General features: G+C 44.7%; 1 long non-coding RNA gene across 1 annotated transcript; it reads right to left on the reverse strand.

The window, feature by feature from the left end:
- Positions 1–4,381: 4,381 nt before the first annotated feature.
- LOC113905119 lies at positions 4,382–11,073 on the reverse strand. The gene is made up of 4 exons (XR_003514599.1): positions 11,032–11,073; positions 10,235–10,339; positions 8,678–8,800; positions 4,382–4,423 (listed from the first exon to the last, which is right to left on the reverse strand). It is a non-coding gene; the product is annotated as an uncharacterized LOC113905119 (long non-coding RNA).
- Between the last annotated feature and the right edge of the window lie 734 nt (positions 11,074–11,807).

Raw genomic sequence — 11,807 nt, forward strand, 5'->3', positions numbered from 1 at the left:
GCAAAATGCGTACACCGAGTGGTTCGGGCTCTCGCCACCTCCTCTTCCTACTGTGCACTCGGGGATGGGGAACGTCTGGTTTGGGTGCCCTTCTGCACAGAGTTGGACTGTTTCTCCCGCCCGGGCACTGGGGCCCCGGCGTGCTCCGCTAACGAGGCGGCGTTACAACGAAGCTGAAACTGGGTGGCTAACGGGGCCTGGAGGGAAGAGGCGGGCAAAAGCGCCCCCGCCCCTTCTTCCTCCGTTCTCTGCCTGCCGCTGCATGCAAAGCAGACCCTAATATATGCACGCGGAGGGAGGGGGGCTCGCGAGCACGTTTCTGATTAAGAGAGGGGGAGGAGAAGAGCGTTGGGCATTATGATACACAGGGTGGAAAGGGGCCCGCCGGCGGCGAGCTCTGTGCGCGGGGTTAGTGGGCAGAGGGGGGAGGGGGAAGGAGGAGGGTTAGGGCGGGGGATGCATATCCACCCCGTTTACTTTATTGCGGGAAAGAAGGGAGGGCGCCTCAAGCTAGGCGTTAGAAGCCTGCGAGGATGGGAAAGCACAGAAGGGAGGGAGGGGTTTGTACTGGGAGAACTTGCGTTGGCTGAGGCTGGGGGATCGATACACAGCCTGCAGGCCCCGGGGCAGCCTCCATCCCCACCCCCCCAAACCCCCGGCCGAGGTGGAGTTCGCTGGAAGGTCACGCAGCCTTCCTGGACTCCCGCACCCGTACGGCGCCCGGCCAGTAATATAACAGCCTGGGGCGGTGAATTTGGGGAGGAGGGGGAGGGTCGTGGTGAGCAGGTTGCAATCAGCTCTGGCCCTCTGGAGGGTGCTCTGCACGCCTCCAGAGAAGGTCCACGGCCTCCTGGTGCTGAAAACGTACGTCCCTCCACCCGCGAAACGTTTGTGCTGAGCGAACGATGGGGTGGGGGCCTAGAGGAGCGGAGAAAGGGAGGAGACACAGGCAAGCTTCAACTCCCCCAACTCGTCCCGGATCGATCGTGGTTCCAACCGCGCAGGATGGAGCCCAGATGGTTTGCAAAGCGCACACACACAGAGCGCACACACAGAACCAGATTCCGTTGTTACATCGCGTGGTTTACTAGGTGCAAAAAGGGTGGGAGCAGGGGAAGGGTCTCTTAAACGGCAGCCCCAGGACTCTGCGAAGGACATAGACACCCCATTGTGGACGGTTTCTCCACTGCAATATATTTAGCGTTAGGCGCTGGGGGTTTTGCTTCAGTGTCGCTGCTCTGATCAGTTACAGATTGGCGACCACGTGGATTCCCGCAAGCATCCTGATTTGTTCCCCCTCTCACTCTCTCTCGCTTATTTTTCTTTTGTATTTGCCGCCCCCCCTTCTTTAATATGCATAACGGTCTATAGAGGTAATAGGCAGGGGACTGAGTGACAGGCTTTACAACTGTGTCAACAGGATTTCTTCCCGTCCTCCACCCCTGAGAATACATAAACCTGCTGGGTTCTGAGTAACCTCTTCATTTCAAACATACTTCTTAGGGCACAGGTGGGAGGTCTGCAGGTTCAGTGGGGACAGCAGGAAGGAAGAATGTCCCTGAAGATTGTGTTAAGTCCTCAGACTCAAGCCTCCAAGTAGAAAACTTGATAAAATCATCTGGTTTGTCTCTTTGCCTCCTGACTAGTCCAAAAGGAGCACGAGCAAGTCAGAATTTGGTTTATTGTTGGAGCTCTTAAGGCAGAAACAATAACATCTGTCGAGTGCTTTCTGTGAGCCTGAGTACTTTATGCACTTTCAGTTCTCACCAACCCTCCGAGATAATTCTGATTTGATGAATGGGGAAACTGGTGTATTGTCCAAAATCACAAGGATAGTAAGTAAGTGCAAAACTAAATCTCACTGGGGTCTAACCATACTGCTGATTCCCCGAGAGACATACTATGCTACCTCACACTCATTAGGATGACTATTATTATTTTTTAAATGGAAAACAAATGTTGGTGAAGATGTGGAGAAATTGGAACCTTTGTGCACTGTAAGCAGGAATATAAAATGGTGCCACCATTGTGGAAAACAGTATGGTGGTTCCTTGGAAAAAAAGAATTACTCCAGCAATTCCACTTCTGGGTATATACCCCCCTAAAACTTGAAACCACAGTCTTGAGGAAGTATTTGTATACCCATGTTCATGGCAGCATTATTCACAATAGCCAAAACATGGACACAAACCCAGTATTCATCAACTAATGAATGGATTACCAAAATGTGGTATGCTCATACAATAGAATATTATTTGGCCTTAAAAAAGAAAGGGAGTTCTGAAATATGTTACAAGATGGATGAATCTTGAGGACATTATGCTAAATAAAATCAATCAATCATAAAAAGATAAATATTGTGATTCCATTTATATGGGGCTTCCCAGGTGGCTTCCCTGATAGCTCAGTTGGTACAGAATCTGCCTGCAATGCAGGAGACCCGGGTTTGATTCCTGGGTTGGGAAGATCCACTAGAGAAGGTTCGGGTACACCGAGTGGTGGAGTGGCTACCCACTCCAGTATTCTTGAGCTTCCCTGGTGACTCAGCTGGTAAAGAATCTGCCTGCAATGTGGAAGACCTGGGTTCAATACCCTGGAGAAGGGAAAGACTACCCACTCCAGTATTCTGGCCTGGAGAATTCCATGGACTGTATAGTCCATGGGGTTACAAAGAATGAGCAACTTTCACTTCACTCCCAGGTGGCACTAGTGGTAAAGAACCTGCCTGCCAGTGTAGGAGACATAGGAGATATGGGTTTGATCCCTGATCAGGAAGATCCCCTGGAAAAGGACATGGCAACCCATTCCAGTATTCTTGCCTGGAGAATCCCATGGACAGAGGAGTCTGATGGGCTACAGTCCATAGGGTTGCAGAGTCAGACACAACTGAAGTGACAGCACACACACTTATATGAGATACTTAGGGTAGTCAAAAACGTAAAGACAAAGTAGAATGGTTGCCAGAGGATGGAGTGAGAGGAAAATGGGGTGTTATTGTTTAATTGGTAGAGTTTCAGATTTATAATATGGAACGAGTTACGGTGATGGATGTGGTAATAGCTGCACACCAATGTGACTGTATATACATATATATATATATATATATATATATTTTTTTTTTTTTTTGCTGTACCAGGTCTTAGTTGTGGCACACAGGATCTTAGTTGCAGCATGTGGAATCTAGTTCCCTGCCCAGGGATCAAACCCAGGCCCCCTGCATTGGGAGCACAGAATCTTAGCCACTGGACCACCAGGGAAGTCCCAACAATGTGAATGTATTTTTTAAAAGAAGACATTCTATGCCTTACTCATAAGTTACTGTAAACTGCATGTGCTTTATTATTTTTTATTTTAAATTTTAATTCAGTTTATTTTTCTTGAATATCTAATATATACATATGGTTACAAATTTAAAGAAGTTTTCACTCTACTCTTAACTTCCCTCCACTTCCCTCCCACAGTCATACCTTATCCTTTCTTAGTGGCAACTAAGGTTATCAATCTCTTGTATATTCTTCAAAAGATAGTCTATACCTATACAAGCAAATACATATAGACGTTTTTCCACAAATGAAAGACTATCAAACCCATTTCCTGGATCCTGCTTAGAAATCTTAGAAATCATTCTGATCAGTAGACAGCATTTCCTTATTCTTGAAGGGGGCTGTGTGGAATAGATGAAGCATAATTTATTTAACTAGTTCTCTGTTAGTGTACACAAGTTATTTCCAAACTTTCAAACAATCCTGCAGTGTACAACCTTGAACATATCTTATTTTGCAAATGTGTAACTATGTCTGTAGTATAATTTCTAGAAGTGGAATTGCTAGGTCAAAAGGTATGTACACTTATAATTTTGATAAATGTTGCCACATTGTCCCCTGTAAAGACTGAGTTGCCCCCTTGTTAAGATTGTACTAATTCATACTCCCAGGGTTCCCAGGTTGCTCTAGAGGTAAAGAACTCACCTGCTAAGGCAGTAGTCTTAAGAGACATGGGTTCAATCCCTGGGTTGAAAGATCCTCTAGAGGAGAGCATGGCAACCCACTCCAGTGTTCTTGCCTGGAGAATCCCATGGACAGAGGATACTGGCAGGTTGCAGTCCATGGTGTCCCGAAGAGTCGGACATGACTCAATCAACTTAGCACACATGTAATTCTTACTCCTACCACTCTAATGGCAGAAAGTGAAGAGTAACTAAAGAGCCTCTTGATGAGGATGAAAGAGGAGAGTGAAAAACCTGGCTTTAAACTCAACATTCAAAAAACAAAGAACATGACATCCAGTTCCGTGGCAAATGGATGGGAGAAAAGGAGAAACAGTGGCAAATTTTATTTTCTTGAGCTCCAAAATCACTGCAGATGGTGATTGCAGACATGAAATTAAAAGACGCTTGCTCCTTGGAAGAAAAGTCACCACAAACCTAGATGGCAGATTAAAAAGGAGACACATTACTTTGCTGACAAAGGTCATTATAGTCAAAGCTATAGTTTTTCCAGTACTCATGTATGGATATGAGAGTTGGACCATAAAGAAGGCTGAGCACCAAAGAATTGATGCTTTCAAATTGTGGTGCTAGAGAAGACTCTTGAGAGTCCCTTGGACAATGAGGAGATCAAACAAGTCAGTCTTAAAAGGAAATCAACCTGGAATATTCATTGGAAGAACTGGTGCTGAAACTGAAGCTCCAATGCTTTGGCCACATGATGCTAAGAGCCGACTAACTGGAAAAGACCCTGATACTGGGAAAGACTGAAGGCAGGAGGAGAAGGCGGGCAATAGAAAGTGACGTGGTAGGATGGCATCACCGATTCAATGGACATGAATTTAAGCAAACTCTGGGAGACAGTGAAGGACAGGGAAGCCTGGCTTACTGCAGTCCATGAGGTCACAAACAGACATGACTGAGCGACTGAACAACAACAATCGTATGCTCAGATTCAGTAGTTGTAGTTATGTGATCTTGAACCGGGCACCTAGGCTCATGATGCCTCAATTTCCTAATCTGCAAAATAAGAATATCAATGAAGACTGAATGACCTAATCCAAGTAAAGTGTATTCTCTCTCATTCAGATAGAAACACTTTCTTAGTCACTGGTGAATATACCTCCTCTCAAATAAGCAATTTCCTTTCTCCAAACAGGTCCCCAATGGAAAACATTGTGTTAGTTGTCCCCAAAGTCCTGGAACTAAGAAAAGAATGGTAGCTGGGTCATTCAGACTGGCCCATAGGAAGACTTGATCATCACTGAATGGCGGACAGTTCAGAATCCTTAGATGTTGCTTTCTTTGGTGAAGGAAGGGCCAAGTCCATTACTCTTCTATGGGTTGTCATTCCCTCCTCCAGGGAATCTTCTGGACTCAGGGATAGAACTCAGGTCTCCTGCATTGCGGGCAGATTCTTTACAGTCTGAGCCACCAGGGGAGCCTTCTGTGAAGGCGCCTATGCGTTAAGGAGGCAGTGATTACATTTCGCTACTGCCCCTTTCATGAATTTCCATTCCAGAAAAAGTAAGTATAGCTGCATCTATGACTAAAAGGACTTTAAATAATTGCCCCAGCATGAGCAGCTAGCTTTCTGTAAAGGATTAGGCTGTAGTCTTGGCCAAAGGCAAAGACTGGATAATTCGGGAGCCTTGAGCTCTTTGGGAACAGGCACTGCATATTGCTTTGCTTTGTATCCCCTATGCTGAGTAGTGTCTATATCAGCTCAGTTAATGTTTGTGGAATAAATGACCCTTCCCAGCTTCACTCTTGGACCTTGGGATTTATACCCAAAGTGTTTTATTTTGTCAGAGTTGCATGTCCTGGATTTTTATAAAAATACATTTTATTTAAAATCAGCTACATTGTCTCCATCTGAAATTGTACAAAGTGAGTATCAAAGTGTGCATCTATCAAAGAGAGAAAGATGATAGGAATAATTCCTATTTGATAATTACCACTTCACCCTGTTGAACCTTGAAGGAAATGTTGCACTAAAGCGTTTCCTTTCCCTTTCTTCCTGGTCACCTCTAACTTGTACTCTTATATAGTACTCTTCTGGCCACTTTGACCAGCTGATGAGAACTGACTCAATGGAAAAGACCCTGATGCTGGGAACGATTAAAGGCAAAAGAAGGGAGGTGGCAGAGGATGAGATGGCTAGATAGCATTACTGACTCAGTGAACATGAATTCGAGCAAACTCGGGGAGACAGTGGAGGACAGAGGAACCTGGCGTGCTGCAGTCCCTGGGATTGCAAAGAGTGGGACAAGACCTGGCAACTGAACAACAACAACAAAGTCGTCTTCTGATTGGTTTCTTTCTTTCTTTCTTTTTTTCTGATTGGTTTCTTACCTTCAACCTCTGTGCGCATCTTTATTCAATGAGCATGTACTGAACATCTACTTTGTACCAGGTATTATGTTAGATCTGGAGGTACAAAGATGCTATGTTACAAAAATTCCACAGAAACTTGAAAAGGAAAGAGGCCTTTGAGAAACAAGGCTTCAGTATTGCCCACACATTAGGTACATGAGGCAGTGTCAAAAAATGACTGGCCAGGGAATTACCTGGCGGTCCAGTGGTTAGGACTCCACGCTTTCACTGCTGAGGGCCCAGGTTCAATCCTTGGTTGGGGAAATAAGATCCCACAACCCATGAGGCATGGCCATAAAAAAAAAAAATGACTGGTAAGATCATATTAAGGAGTTTGGAATTTATTCTAGAAAGATTAGGGGGAAATGGATAGATTTTAAACAGGGACTGATATGATGGAATTTGTGCCACATCACTTGGCAACTGGGTGTAAGGAAGCAGGCTGATCTTGAAACTAGAGGTAGAAGATGAAGTGATGATATTTCTGACCTCTTCCTATGGCTTCAGACTCATTTGTCCACACGTAGTAGTCCAGATGAAGCGTGCCTAGGTAGTGAACATAACAGGAATGAGCACAGCTTCTGGAGCTACTTAGCAGATAGAATGACTTTTGGTGTCCATTTTGATCTAGAGGATGAAAAAGGGGTTTGTCTCAGGTTGTCAGCTGGGTCAATCCAGCAGGTGGTGATACCACCAACTAAGATAAGGACAACAGGAGGAGGAAGGTATTTTTGCTTGCAGATGATGAGCTTGGTTTTATTTATTTATTTTTAAAATAAGTTTATTTACTTTTATTTTGGGTTGTGCTGGGTCTTTGTTGCTGTGTGGGCTTTTCTCTCATTGCAGTGAGGAGGGGGCTACTCTTCTTTGTAGCTCACAGGCTTAGTTGCTCCGCAGCAAGTGGGATCCTCCCAGGTCAGGGATTGAACCCCTGTCTGCTACATTGGCGGGTGGATTCTTTACCACTGAGCCACCAGAAAAGCTTGGTTTTAGAACAGTGGAGTTTGATATCCTGTGAGATCTGCGGGTGGAGTTGTCTTATTAGACAACTTATTACACTGCCTATTGGCAGTTGGAATCGTAGACTAGAGCTCAGGAGAAAAATCTAAACATACAGATCTGGGACTTGGAAGTATGAAGAGGGTTGCTGAAACTATGGGCAGGAATGAGACCACACAGAAGGGTGTGTGTGGCACACAGAGGCAGATGGGTCAAGAATCGAATCAGAAGAAACCTATCTTCCTATTGGGTAAGCTAACAAAGAGTAACCAGTGGAACGAGACTGAGAAAGGACGCTCAGGGTGGGACTTCTCTAGAGGTGCAGTGGTTGACTCCATGCTTCCACTACAGGGGGAACTAAGATCCCACATGTTGTACAGCAGAGCCAAATATATATATATATATATATATATATATATATATATATATAATAATTCAAAAATGAAATATATAAAAAAAAAGAATGATCTGTGAGTAAAAGAGGGCAAGAGGGAAGCCAAGGGAGAAGGAGCTTCAAACAGAGGAGCTATAAACAATGTCAAACGTAGCAGAGGGGTCCAAAAGCAAAAGGACTGAAGAGTGTTCCTTATGGTGCCAGGGAAGTCACAGGTGAGCCCAAGGAAGATGAGAGTCTGGAGTCGGACTGTGTTTGGTCGAAGAGAACAGGGAGAGGGCAAGAAGCTGGTGGAGGCAACTTTGGAGAGGCTCAGCCATAAAGGGAAAGAGGATTTTAGCTGGATCCCCTTAACACCTGGTTAAGAGTTTATTTCTTTTTTAGCTATTATTATGGTTATTATAAAAGTAACATACACATGGTAAAATTTTTCAAACAATAGGAAAGAGTATAAAATAAGAAGTGTAAATATCCTTTCCTTTCCTCAGAAAGGAATCACCCTTTTAAGTTTGTCTATTACTTCAGAATATAAACAAATATATATTTATTCATTTATCTGTATGGATGTACACACGGACACACTCACATTCTTTTTTACTCAATGTGATTGATTATACCATACAAACTATGTACTATGCTTATCCCTTAATCTTTTTCACTTAACCATACGTCCTGGAAGCCTTTCTGTATCTTTCCAACCTTATCTCCCACTCTAGTTCACTCTGCTCCTGCTGCTCTGACCTCCTTGCAGTTCCTGGAACACACCGGCACACCCACACCTTAAGGCTTCTGCACTGGCTGTTCCCTCTGCCTGGAATGTTCTTCCCTCAGATATCCTCTTGGCTCACTTGCTCACTTCCTCAGACCTCTACTTAAATGTCACCTTCTCAGAGAGGCTACCACTGTCATTCATGATACCTTACCCTATTTTGTGTTTCTTCACAGCACTTGTATCTCCGGACTTGTTTCACATCAGTCTCCCCCACAAGGACATGCACTCTGTGAAGGGAGGGACCTGGTCCACTTCACTGCTCTGTATCCACAGCCTAGAACAATGAAAAGTCACTCAGTCATGTCCGACTCTTTGTGACCCCATGGACTGTATGTAGCCCGCCAGGCTCCTCTGTCCATGGGATTTCCCAGGCAAGAATACTGGAGTGGGTTGGCATTTCCTTCTCTAGGGGATCTTGCTGACCCAGGGATTGAACCTGCGTCTCCATGTAGGCAGATTCTTTATCGTCTGAGCCACCAGGGAAGCCCATGCCTAGAACAGTACCTGACCTATATGTACTCAATAAAAGGAAAAGGCATATACACCTGGCATAGTATCATATTATGGATAACAACATAGTGATTAAGAGTGCAAGCTCAGGATTTCCCTGGTGGTCCAGTGGCTAAGACTCCACTCTCCCAATGTAGAGGGTCAGGGTTCTGTTCCTGGTCAGGGAACTAGATCCCACATGCCCCCAACTAAGACCGGGGCATCCAAATAAATTTTAAAATAAATAAATATTTTGTTTTTTAAAAAAGAGTACAAGCTCAAACAATTTGGGTTCTAATCTTTATTTCTCAGTAGGTGGGTACCCTTGGATAAGTGAAAATATTCCCTCCTTGTAAAACAGGGCCATACTAGTGCCTAACTTCCTGGATTGTTGTGAGTTTTAATGTGTGAAAATATGGAACATGCTTAGAACAGTAATGGCATGTAGCAATTTTTTTTTTTTTGGCCACACTACTTGGCTTGTGGGATCTTAGTTCCCCGACCAGGGAATTGAACCTGGGTCCCAGCAATGAAAGTGCCGAGTCCTAACCATTGAACCACCAGGAAGTTCCCAGCAAATTGCTAATAATTTTGTTCACTGCTATAATTGTTAGTAATATTCTGCTGCTGCTGCTAAGTCGCTTCAGTTGTGTCCGACTCTGTGCGACCCCATAGACAGCAGCCCACCAGGCTCCCCCGTGCCTGGGATTCTCCAGGCAAGAACACTGGAGTGGGTTGCCATTTCCTTCTCCAATGCATGAAATGAAAAGTGAAAGTGAAGTCGCTCAGTCGTGCCCGACTCTTAGCGGCCCCATGGACTGCAGCCTACCAGGCTCCTTCATCCGTGGGATTTTCCAGGCAAGAGTACTGGAGTGGGGTACCATCACCTTCTCCAGTAATATTCTAGAAAGATAAAATATTAATAGTAGCTGCAACCTCAGTGAGCTCCTCTTCTTATCTTTCTTCCATTCTTCCAGCCTGTCTTCACATCTTCTTCATGGCTGCTTCCTCTGTCCTTCACCCGTTAGACGCTGGTGTCTCCTGAGTGCTTTTTGTTTCTCACATTCTCTTAGAGTGAACTCATGGTTGTAACTACTACCCCGGCGGGAGAGCACCCGAACTGCTACCCCAAACCGCACTGCTCCCCGAGGCCTAACTCTGGCATCCAGACTGCTTTGAGTATTTCCATTCTAATTACTTGTTAGGTTGGATGACTCACTGAAGTGTGGGTTCCTCAAGGGCAGGAATAGTTTCTTGGTTATCTTTGTCTCCGCTTCTCTAAGGGAGGTGCTCTTGGTAGGGACTGTTTGTAGGTGCTCAGACTCTAGTGGAAAGAAACAGACAACAAACAAGTCACCATCGTACAAGTCACCATCGTAAGTCAACTGGTGACAAGTGCTGTGTAAGTAGGATGAAGAGGGTGGAGAACCGGGAGACACTAAGGTGCAATTGTGTATGAAGGCTGGCCAGTGGAGACCTTTGGGTTAAGGGGCTATTTATTTGAACAGTGTGCTGAGGAAGTGAGAGGGTAAACTAAATGATGTCTGTGGGAAGAGTGTTCTGAGTATAAACTGAAAAATGCAGATGGCCTGAGGTGGAGTGGGTTTGGGACAACAAAGAGGCCACTGTGGCTGGAGTAAGGTCAATGACAGGAACAGTGGGAGAAACGAGTTGTGCCAAGTAATGGGCGAGGGGGTGCTTCAGATCCCACAGAGAATTAAAGTGAGATGATGTGCTACTGGAGGGTTCTTCACAGTAGACTGACCAAATAGTCAATTTATACTTGAAAGGACCACTTTGGTTGTTGGTGTAAGAATAGACAATAGAGAGGCAAGGGTGAAGGTGGGGAGGTCTGCTGGCAGGTGACTGCTGCGGTCCAAGTGAGAGGTGATGGAGTCTTGGCCTTGGGAGGTAATGTGGAGGTGATGAGAAATGAGCAGACTCCAGATATATTTTGAAGCTAGAGTAAGGGTTTGAGGGGGGCTTCCCAGGTGACACTAGTGGTAAAGAACCTACCTGCCAATGCAAGAGATATAAGAAATTTGGGTTCAGTCCCTGGGTCAGGAAGGTCCCTTGGGAAGGCGTGGCATCCTACTCCAGTATTCTTGCCTGGAGAATCCCATGAACAGAGGAGCCTGGCAGACCACAGTCCATAGGGCTTCAAAGAGTAAGACACAACTAAAGCAACTTAGCATGTACACAGGATTTCTTGATGTATTAAATATAGGGAGTGAGAGAAAGAGGAGAAACAAGGATGAATAGATAAATAAATGAATAAGCGAATTATATATATATATTCATTATAGAGTGATACACTGCAAGGGCTGCCTAGGTCAGAAAATAAAGAAAGGAGAAATGCTAGGAGAATTAACAGAAGAAAGAGGATTCAAGATACAGTCACATACTTCCATTCACTTAAGAAGTGTAAAGAAAGATAGGTCAGTAAGTTGAGAATGATTAAAGGGAAAGTATTTTTTCTTGTTGTTTTTTGTTTTTAAGATCTGTAGCTTGAGGAGTAGTATCAATGAAAAAGGAAAGAAAAACTGCTTAATGAAGATGCTGCCAAGTTTCTGAAAAGATCACCTACATTCATAGCCTCACTTCCTTCCTATCTTCCACATACTCTACAAACACTATCATCTGCCCACTCACCACCTGCATTGAAACCACTGCCATCATAAACTCCCATGACCTTCTAGTTGCTAAAACTCATGGAGACTTTGTAGTTCTTGTTGTACCTGGTCTTTTGCAGCATTGCTGAACTTCTGGAAGCTCGCTTCCTCTCACACTCT

This window comes from Bos indicus x Bos taurus, chromosome 15 (genome assembly GCF_003369695.1).
Source record: "Bos indicus x Bos taurus breed Angus x Brahman F1 hybrid chromosome 15, Bos_hybrid_MaternalHap_v2.0, whole genome shotgun sequence".
Taxonomy (NCBI): domain Eukaryota; kingdom Metazoa; phylum Chordata; class Mammalia; order Artiodactyla; family Bovidae; genus Bos; species Bos indicus x Bos taurus.